Genomic DNA, 9,344 nt, shown 5'->3' on the forward strand with positions numbered 1-9,344 from the left:
CCCCCATAATGTGGCGCAAGGGGTAACAAAGTTGCACACTGCATGCATTACCCCACTATCTATGGCACAGCAATTTTGGCCTTTTTGGGTCACATTAGCATCAAAAAATGATGCTAATGTGGCGTGAGGAGGCGCTAGAGGCTCTTAATTATGCCCCTTAGAGTAACACTTTCTCCTGAATAACACCAAGCAATGAAGTGCATGGAAAGAGATACATATCATAAATTAGACCATTTTGAGCATTGAGAAGCTCGAAGATATCTTGAACGTGCTGAAAAAACCCTGAAATAGAACAACACTAACCTACAGCTTCATATTTAAAGGTAAGGATGATCAACACCCTGAGTTCTGAAGTGCATCCTTTTCATGGACACATATAAAAGGCTTTCACTATGCACAATCTGATTTATTAAAAATATAAATTTTGAAAATAATTGTTGCATAATGAACACTAAGAGCCTGACTTAGATCTTGGCGGTAATGGTATTGCTGACAAATTGCCATTGGATTTGCCATCTGCTGACTTAGCAGATCTGCCTGTTCTATTAGGATGTTGGTGAGTCCATAGACGAAAGACCGCCAATGAACCACCCCCACCTCCATAAATTATTGCCCGCTTTGATGGCACAATAGGGAAAATCGGTTGCTGGTGGGAATCCAGCCTCTTTTACCGCTTAGCCAATCATTATGTGCATTACCGCCAATGTACCTGTGGCACCCAAGTGGCCACACGTGAGTTGGCTGAGTGAGAGGGATATAAACACAAAACTTACCTTTTTCAGGTTTTCCTATTTCCTGCCACCATGAATTTGATCATACAAGTACTACCTGTGCTGCTTCTACTGGAACTATATGAAAATCAACCCTGTTGTCACCCGAACAGAAGGTAAGTTACTGGTTTACCTGTCATCCTCTGAATTGTTGCTATACATTAACACTGAACTCAAGAATATTTAATAAGCAATAGTACAATGATGTGCAATGCATATGTATGCAGTTCCATACTTAGAAAAATGTTTAAAAACACACATTGAGATATTAGTAACACCCCCAATCTGGTACTAACTACCTTCATGGCAATGGACACCTACACCAAAAGTCACAGCAATCCCAAATAGAAATATGTCCACACTGGTATGTGCAATAATTTTCCTTAAACCACCATATCATATGCATGAAGAATATACCCAAAAGGAACTACCCAAATCCATGCTAATATAGTAATTGCACTACAGAATGCTACAACTGGTTGTACTCAGAATGTACAATCAATCTTACCTCTAGTCCGTAAATGTGTCAGAGATGTATGAAGGCCAACATTAGATATTATTTAACTGTAAAGTGTCATGTTCCCTGTGCAATGAATATGTGCATATTATTGACACATCCTGTTAAAATATACACACATGCATTCTCCAGTCACAACAACAGAAACACATATAATGTTGGTGTAAGTGTCCAACAGCATGATTAATGCTTGCAACAAAATGAAAATTTCCATCACAACTGTACAACACTAATGTATGCATTTAGAAAACATCTAAAATATACAAACTATGCTTGTCATTGTCACAAATGACAAGGTTTGGCATGGGTGAGTTTGGCAGGAGTGGGTTTGAATTTGAGAGGGGTGTTTTTAGATTAGGGAGGGGTGGGTTTGGCTTTGGAAGGGGTGGGCTGGGACGTAGAAGGGGGAGGGGTGGGGTTTGGAAGGGTTTCCAAGATGTTTGGTTGGGTGGTCTTTCACTGGGAGGGGTGGTCCAGGATAAGGAAGGGGTGAAGGCCAGGGAGAACATCAGTTCCTCCTTAGGAAAACAAGTAGGGGGTTTGGGAGGTAGAGGAGGTGGCAGTGTCTGTTGTGCATGTTGTGCAAGTGTACCAGGGTCCACTACTGGGCATTTGTGGAGGCCTCGAAGATGATATTGAGTCATGTGTGGCCTCCGCACCAATCCCCTCAACCTCTGTGGCTCTGGGTTCTTTGCATCGGTGGTGCCTGCACAAGGACCACACTGCCCAGCTTCTTCCCCGCCAACATGGCCGCTGTCACCATTGTCTTACCTAGATAATGCTGTAAAGACAGATACAACAGTTTGAGGGTATTTGGGTAAATAGATTTGCTCACACAATATTTGCAAAGTCTACCTACTAAACCAACTTAAAGGCACTTAAATTTGACTTCTTAATCATCAGTATCTCATGCCTATAGGTAAGAATTCCACAAACCATTTCCTCACAGTCTAGAAATTCCGCATGCTAGCTCCCATATTATGTGTGCCTTTTGTCACTTATACACTTTTATTTCTCTGCATGACTTATGGCTTTGACAGTATTAGTAAAGACATAGGTCTGGATACATTCTAAAACCACTTCAGTACAGAGAAAATCATTTCCTTACATCCAAAAGAGACATGTTTTGGGCATAATATTGACTCATCAAGGTGGGATACACCAACATATATGTGATGGAACCTTCCATCGTGAATTGTCGTTTTAAGTATCCCTTTTTGGACCATCATTTTTTTTTCATCTAGACATAACTAAGGACACTTAAATGTCATTTGGGGTATGTGTAACTCTGTCACTAATGTGGACAAATTATTGTCTGTTTCAATCAATACAGTCTGGCATGAAAATTCATTTTGGCTGACACAGACTCGCTAACATGCACATTTGGGAAGGACTGAGTCTTCATGACAATCTGCTACCGTCTTCTTGAAATGAATTGAATTTTTCTATTTTAACATATTTCTAACAAATTTCAAATAAGGAATGATGTAATTGTACACGTTTCCAGTCCTTTTGGTGCAGATGCTCAATATCATTTTTTCATTGTACCGAATTGTGCCAGCAATACGTTTTTTAACCATACCTGCGGACACAAATTTTAAAGGTAATATTTGCCAGTAGTCCATTAGGTATTTTTAACTGCTCTAGATCCCATGATTATCTAGTAGCTTTTATGTAAGAATTCCCTCTGGTGTAGGTCTATTGAGAGGATGAGCCTGCCCTGGTGGCACTGTCCTACCAGGGTGGGGAGAGGTGGTCAATGATGAAGAATGACATGGTAGAGTGTGTGAGACCAACTCTTCCATAAACAGGAATCCCCTGACAGCCAATTAACACAACATTTCTCAAATGAGTACCACGGAGTTTTCAGTTGAAATCAAGTTCATTATGGCCACTTGCTGAAACCTGTCCCTGCCTTATCTTTTGTGTTTATCATTTTCTGTATTGGGAGGATGTGTGGGGGTGGAGTACCTCTCTTGTTTCTTTTTGTGCAGAGTGAGTCTTTGTCAAATCAGACTCTGTGCACCCTTCACGCTTGTGACAGTATAACACAAAATCCTTCTTGTAATCAGGCATTCCTGTTGCTGGTGTGAGTTTCTTTCTGGGCTCTAGGAAAATCGCATGTATCTGTTGACCCAGGTTAGTGTTTCAGACACATCATCATGTGCAAGCCTCTGTAGAGTATTTGCCTCCAGGGAAAAGTTGGAAATCCACTGACGACAGTAGCCTACTATCCATAGGTACATGCTGACTTCTCTTTGTGTTATAGGAAGGGTCATCCTCAGGATTGTAGAGATTTGTTCATGGGACACTTTCTTAGCTTCTTTCCAAACATGATGTACCATATGCAGAACATCCCATTTTGTAGGGAAACCTTGTATCAGTTCTTTGCCAAGTGGCTCAGTAAGGGAACTGTGTCTTGCGTGCATGCATATAGTGTTATTGACACTACCAGTATGTCGTCCATATACTGGACCAGATCCAAATTGCATGGCAACTGTATGGTCTCTTGATTTTTCTTCACTATCTGATTGTAGAGTGAGAAGATCCCTGTATAACCTTGTGGGACCCAGCACCATGCCCGAAATTTCCCCAAAAACTGAAAAGTAAAAAAATAACTCAATAGCCTCATGTGGAAGAATGGAAAAGAATGCTTGAAACAAATGAATGACAACAGAACCCCTCAGCATCACAACTTCGAAGTGTATCACAGCAGAATTCGGTACCACGGGACAACTTGGGGCAACAATTGTATTCCTATTTCCCAGATCCTGAACTGTCCTCAACATTTTATTTGGTTTCTGCAAACTCATCACAGGTGAGTTGCAAGAACTCCCAAACACAATAGCCTTGCTGTAGCATGGATTTAATCACAGTTGCAATTCCAGCCATTGCCTCAGGTGTGAGGCTGTATTGAGGTGTTGGTGGCTACTCTGCATTAGGCTTTATGTGAATCTCCTAAATCAGGAGACATGTCTTTTCTTGTTAGCTCTTGTTAGCACTGGGATAATCCAACTGGTACTTTACATGATATTAATTGGAATACTACACCCTCATTGTGCGTCTGGAGTAGAATAGATCACTCATTTTAACTTGCAGAGTAAATCCTTGCACAACAGCTTTACTGGACTGTGACTCACATAGCACAAACTGATGGTCTTCTTCTAGAGGTCCTGTTTTCGCAGGGCTTTTAGCTAAAAATAGGTTCAAATTCTGTTGATGTGAAATCCCTACAACTTGTACTTCTTTTCACAAGATGGGTAAAAGTGTATGGTGGGATTGTTAGTTCTCTATGCTGTGCATGCTTTAGTGATGGGTGTCCATGCAGGGCTGTAAGAGGTGTCCATGCATTGGTACAGCATGCAGGGTTTAGCATTGGGATTAGTGAGATGTGATGGTGGCGTGTGTGGGATGTAGTGGAGTAATGGGAGTGAGGTTGAGGGTATGTGGTTGGAATGCAGATAGGGGGGTGATAATAGTAGAGATTTGACTTACCAGTGTCCAGTTCGCCTCTGACTCTGGCCACGCCCTCAGGCTGCAGACTTGCTCCTCCCATGCAGTGAGTTGTGGGGGAGGAGGTGCGGGTCCACCACCACTCCTCTGGATAGCGAGCTGGTGTATTGCTGCTATGGAATGTACCTTCCCCCGTAGGTCATTCCAATTATTCCTGATGTTGTCCCTTGTTCTTGGGTGCTGTCCCACGGCGTTGACCCTGTCCACGATTCTCTGTCATAGCTCCATCTTCCTTGCAATTAATATTTGCTGCACCTGTGCTCCAAACAGTTGTGGCTCTACCCTGACAATTTCTGCCACCATTACCCTTAGCTCCTTCTCTGTGAAACAGAGGTGTCTTTGTGGTGCCATGGGTGTTATGTGAGGTGTGTTGGTGAGGGTGTGTTGGGTAATGTGTTTGGGTGTGATGTGGAGTGTGTGAGTGGTGTATGGGTGTGAGTAGTGTGTGGCTCTAGTTGTCTCAGTGGTCTTGGTGTCTCTCTAGTTGCAATGATTTGTAATCGTAAAGGGTTGTGGGTAATGTGTATGTATGTTTTATAGTGGTGTTGGTGTGGTGTGTGTATGGGAATCAGGTGTGTGTTGTTTGAATTGGCCAATGTGGAGTTGTTTTGTCTGTGGGGGTCCATTGTGGACGCAGTGGTATGTACTGCCAATGGTTTACTGCCATTGAATGTCCGCCGTAGTGATTCGTGGATCATAATGCGGTGGGCGTTGTTTTGTTGGCATTACGGTGTGGGTTTTGATACCGTCACTTTAGCACTGACCTTTGGACTGGCGGATTTGTGTATGTGGCTGAATTCTGTTGGATTAGTGTGTGTGTGTGTCATAATTTGGTGAACGGATATCTGCCTCCGCGGTAAGTTGGCAGCAGTTAGGATGGCAGTAAGCGGGTTTACCGCCAGTGTCCTAATGAGGTCCTTAATCTTTGAAGATTTGTATCTTTACTTTTATGTTGAATTTTTGTTGTTTTGGTCTTGTTTCACTCAAATAAATATTGGCTTCTTTTCTAAACTGGTGTGGAGTACTTTTTTGCCGTTTTCACTGTTCATGTGTAGAAATACTTAATACATTGCCTCAAAGATAAGCCTAACTGCTTGAGACACGCTACCAAGGGGATGAACAGGGGTTATCTTAGCTGTGTGACTCGCTCAACTTGACTAGAGTAAGGGTCCCTACTTGGACAGGGTATAAACCACTGCCAACTAGAGACCCCCATTTCATCCAGTGTGCCTGACGTCCCTTCTGCACCAATTTAGTATGATATAATATGTTGTACCTGCAGTATTTTGTATGTTACAAAATTCTTTTCAGGGACTTTGTCTGCTAAACGTTCACATTCTGCTGTATATGAGAACTAATTTCTGAATGTAAAATTGTTAGAGGAAAACACTATGATTTCCCCTTTCTGGACTTTGAGCATCATGGTGTCTAAAATCTTGCATCAAACGCTCATAATAAGCATGGACAGACTCTTTTAACTTTTGGGTAGTTCTGGTTATCTTGGGCCAATCAATCTTCTCCTTCAGGACCTTCATTCTCAAATGAGCAATCTCCTTATTATACTTGTCCATACAGTTGGAGAAGATGCATTTGTTCTAGCATCTCTCTATGGTTTAGCATTGCATTGTGTCCCTAAATCTTTAGGGACCCCAATGTCAAAGAACGTATTCATGTCTTCCTAAAGCACTAAGGTTCAAATTTAAGATGGTCTAGTGCCTCCTTGCGCCACATTAGCCTAATTTTTATGACACAATATGTGGCTCAATGTGGTCAAATTCACCAAGCCATATTTACAAAGTGGCGCAACGCATGCATTGAGACACTGTGTAACCCCTTGCACCACATAATGCCTGCGCCAGGCATAATGTACGCAAGGGGCGCGTTACTCCCTTAGGGGGACTGCAAAAATGGCAGAGTGGAATCTAAGAGATTCCACTGCTCCATTATTGGCACCATTTTTCAACACCTGCACAGAGCAAACTTTAAAAGGAGGCACACCATAATATAAAATGGGCCTCCATATACTTTGCAGGATTAGTGGCAACATTTTTGGCGCTAATCCTGCAAATTACAATAGCGTCAAAAATGTTGATCCTATTGTGCCCGACCTGCACCATGGTGTGCCGTATGTTTACTACAGTGCACACATGGTGGGGTTAGGGGCGCTAAGGGGCACAAGAAAGGTGGCCCTGCATATATGTGCACTTTTCTTGAATTTGGGCCTAAATCTTCACAGTTTTAGCCAAAACAGTATACCACTAGTCTGGATTGTCCTGCAACTTTGAAAACTGATTTGTGAATGTAAGAAGATCACCATGACTCCAGGACACATATTCACCTCTATGCACCTCTTTCAACACATTCTCTCTGACCTACGTATCACTCTAAATAGTTGCCCCTTCAACCTCACTTGTATTCTCTTTCTTTAGTTTCCTTTTCAGTCAGGACCATCGCTTATTGTTCTTTTGGGTGTTTCCCCATTTTCTGGTACATCCTACTAGCGCTCAAACATGTAATTTCAAACCCAGGGGCATATTTACAAGAAAGTGGGGCATCATATCTCTCGTTAGAATTCTGGCATGAACAGCACCATGCAGTTCACATGGACGTTGTCATCTTGCTTTTTTGCTTGTTGTGTGCTGGGGCCTACTTTTATCCTCTCTATATCTCTCCCATCCCCCACTTTTAAAACCTTTTTTCACCCAGCTTCTTTTTAATAGATTGCCTTTTCTCTTTCTCTTTTTATGTTTTAACTTTTCTCCTAATTTTTTTCTTAACTTTTTTTCTTCCTTTTTCCTAATCCTTATCTCTCCCCCCTCCAAGTCTCCAGCACCATGGCACAGCAGGGGTGTGCCAGGCGCCTATCTGCAAGCTGCCTTCCTTGCTGAAGGCAGTGACGGCAAGGGGTGCAGCCCTGCTCCATATTTTCAGAGGCAGAGGTGGCTACCTTGGTCTTTCATGTGCAGCACCACCTCCCCTCCACCTGGCAGCAGGCGCAGTTGTGAGTATGGCCACCGGATGCGCCAGCAGCACTGGGAGAAAGTGTGCTGGGCTGTGAGCAGCAGCTCTGGGGTACGGAAGACCCAGTAACAGCTGATGTACCAGTGGGCCAACATCCTGGATTAGGAGATGGACCTGCCCGACCTACTAGGTGTCGAGGTTATAGGGCGCCCTAGTAAAAAATATATTATTATTAGTTGTGCTCCATGCTAATAGTTTTCTTCCCAAATAGCAAGCGTGCTGCTCAGTAACACGCAGGTAAGTTAACTTTATGTTACAAATATAATATTGTGTGATCGTCATGTAGACAGTAATTGTACTTCTTTTTGGTGCTTGCTTGGAATGATTAAGAAGTAAAGCAGAGACTCCTCCTGAGTCCTGTGTTCTATCAAAGATAGTCAGCATTAATATATTAGTAATAGTGATTTTTCATGTTCTCTCACTTCTCTGTGCCTTTCTTTTTTGTAGCTCGTATAGTGCCAATTGGCAAGCAATTTCCCAGTGATGTGTAGTAGTTTTGCATGCGTTCAATCTAAAGCATTGAGAGATTGATAATGAGATGAGAACTGTAGAAATCATTCATTGCAAGTAATTAGTAATTCCAAAATGTAGTTTAGGAAATTAGGAAAAGGGTTAGGAAATTCAAAATAGGAGGGTTGTCCTTGATACTAATATTATTATATTATTCAGGCCCTCTGAACCTCTGAAGTAGAAATGTTACTGTGTTTGCCTTTTCCTTTAAACAAGTAATATTCTTGGAGAGATTATTTATTAACAGTACCACTATTCTTTCCGAATTGTTTTTCTTACATCATCCAGCATCAAGGGGCAAGAGGAGGGCTGCTGAGGCAGGCGAGGCAGCTGAAGGTGGCACCTTCCACAAGTGCCGGGGCAGAAGGCTCTGCTGGCCCCAGTAATTCCTCCTGTTGCTGATAATATTATTATTATTTTTTTCCCTAACTTTTTCCACTCCACACATAAAATGATTTTGTACCTTTTTACTATGGTTGTCTCATTTTTTTTTCAACTCCACTTTGATTTATCTGCTTCGTAAAATCTTCTTATCCTTGCATTATCCGATTTACTTGTTTCTATACTTCGAGTTTCTTTACTTTGAACTGTCTGGCTATAATAGTCTGTCAGCAGCTTCCTTCCTATCCTTCCTTCTCCCTTCATGTATCATATCTGGTGGAGAGGTGGTTACTGATACAGCTCAGAGAACACATGTACTGAAGATTGCATGCCCATGTAAGGTATTCTACACATGTTCCATGAGAACAGAAGGCCTGGGCGTGAACAGAGTACAGCTAAGTGGAATTCCGCTGACTTAAAAAAACCAACTTTGTGTGATTTTGCAAAGCCAGAGTTCCGTGTCTCACAGAGTCCTTCTGAATGCGCCCATCTCGCAAGCACCCAGACCCAACCCTGCTTAGCGCTTCTGAGATAGGTAAATTCAGGATGGCCATAGACAGTGAAAGGTGCTGTTTCAGGCCTCTTGCGCACCAGCCAGTCCTGTCTGCAGTGCTCACGGGGCAGGCCAGTGC

The 9,344-nt window shown here is 42.5% G+C and overlaps 1 long non-coding RNA gene across 1 annotated transcript in view; it reads left to right on the top strand.

Moving 5' to 3' along the window:
• LOC138269481 (uncharacterized) overlaps positions 1 to 8,691 on the top strand; it is an 892,011-nt gene extending 883,320 nt beyond the window's left edge. The window contains exon 6 of the long non-coding RNA XR_011200241.1: positions 8,620 to 8,691. This is a non-coding gene — a long non-coding RNA (uncharacterized lncRNA). The remainder of the gene's footprint in view (positions 1 to 8,619) is intronic.
• The last annotated feature ends 653 nt before the right edge of the window (positions 8,692 to 9,344 follow it).

Source organism: Pleurodeles waltl, chromosome 2_1, assembly GCF_031143425.1.
Source record: "Pleurodeles waltl isolate 20211129_DDA chromosome 2_1, aPleWal1.hap1.20221129, whole genome shotgun sequence".
In the NCBI taxonomy this organism is placed as follows: Eukaryota; Metazoa; Chordata; class Amphibia; order Caudata; family Salamandridae; genus Pleurodeles; species Pleurodeles waltl.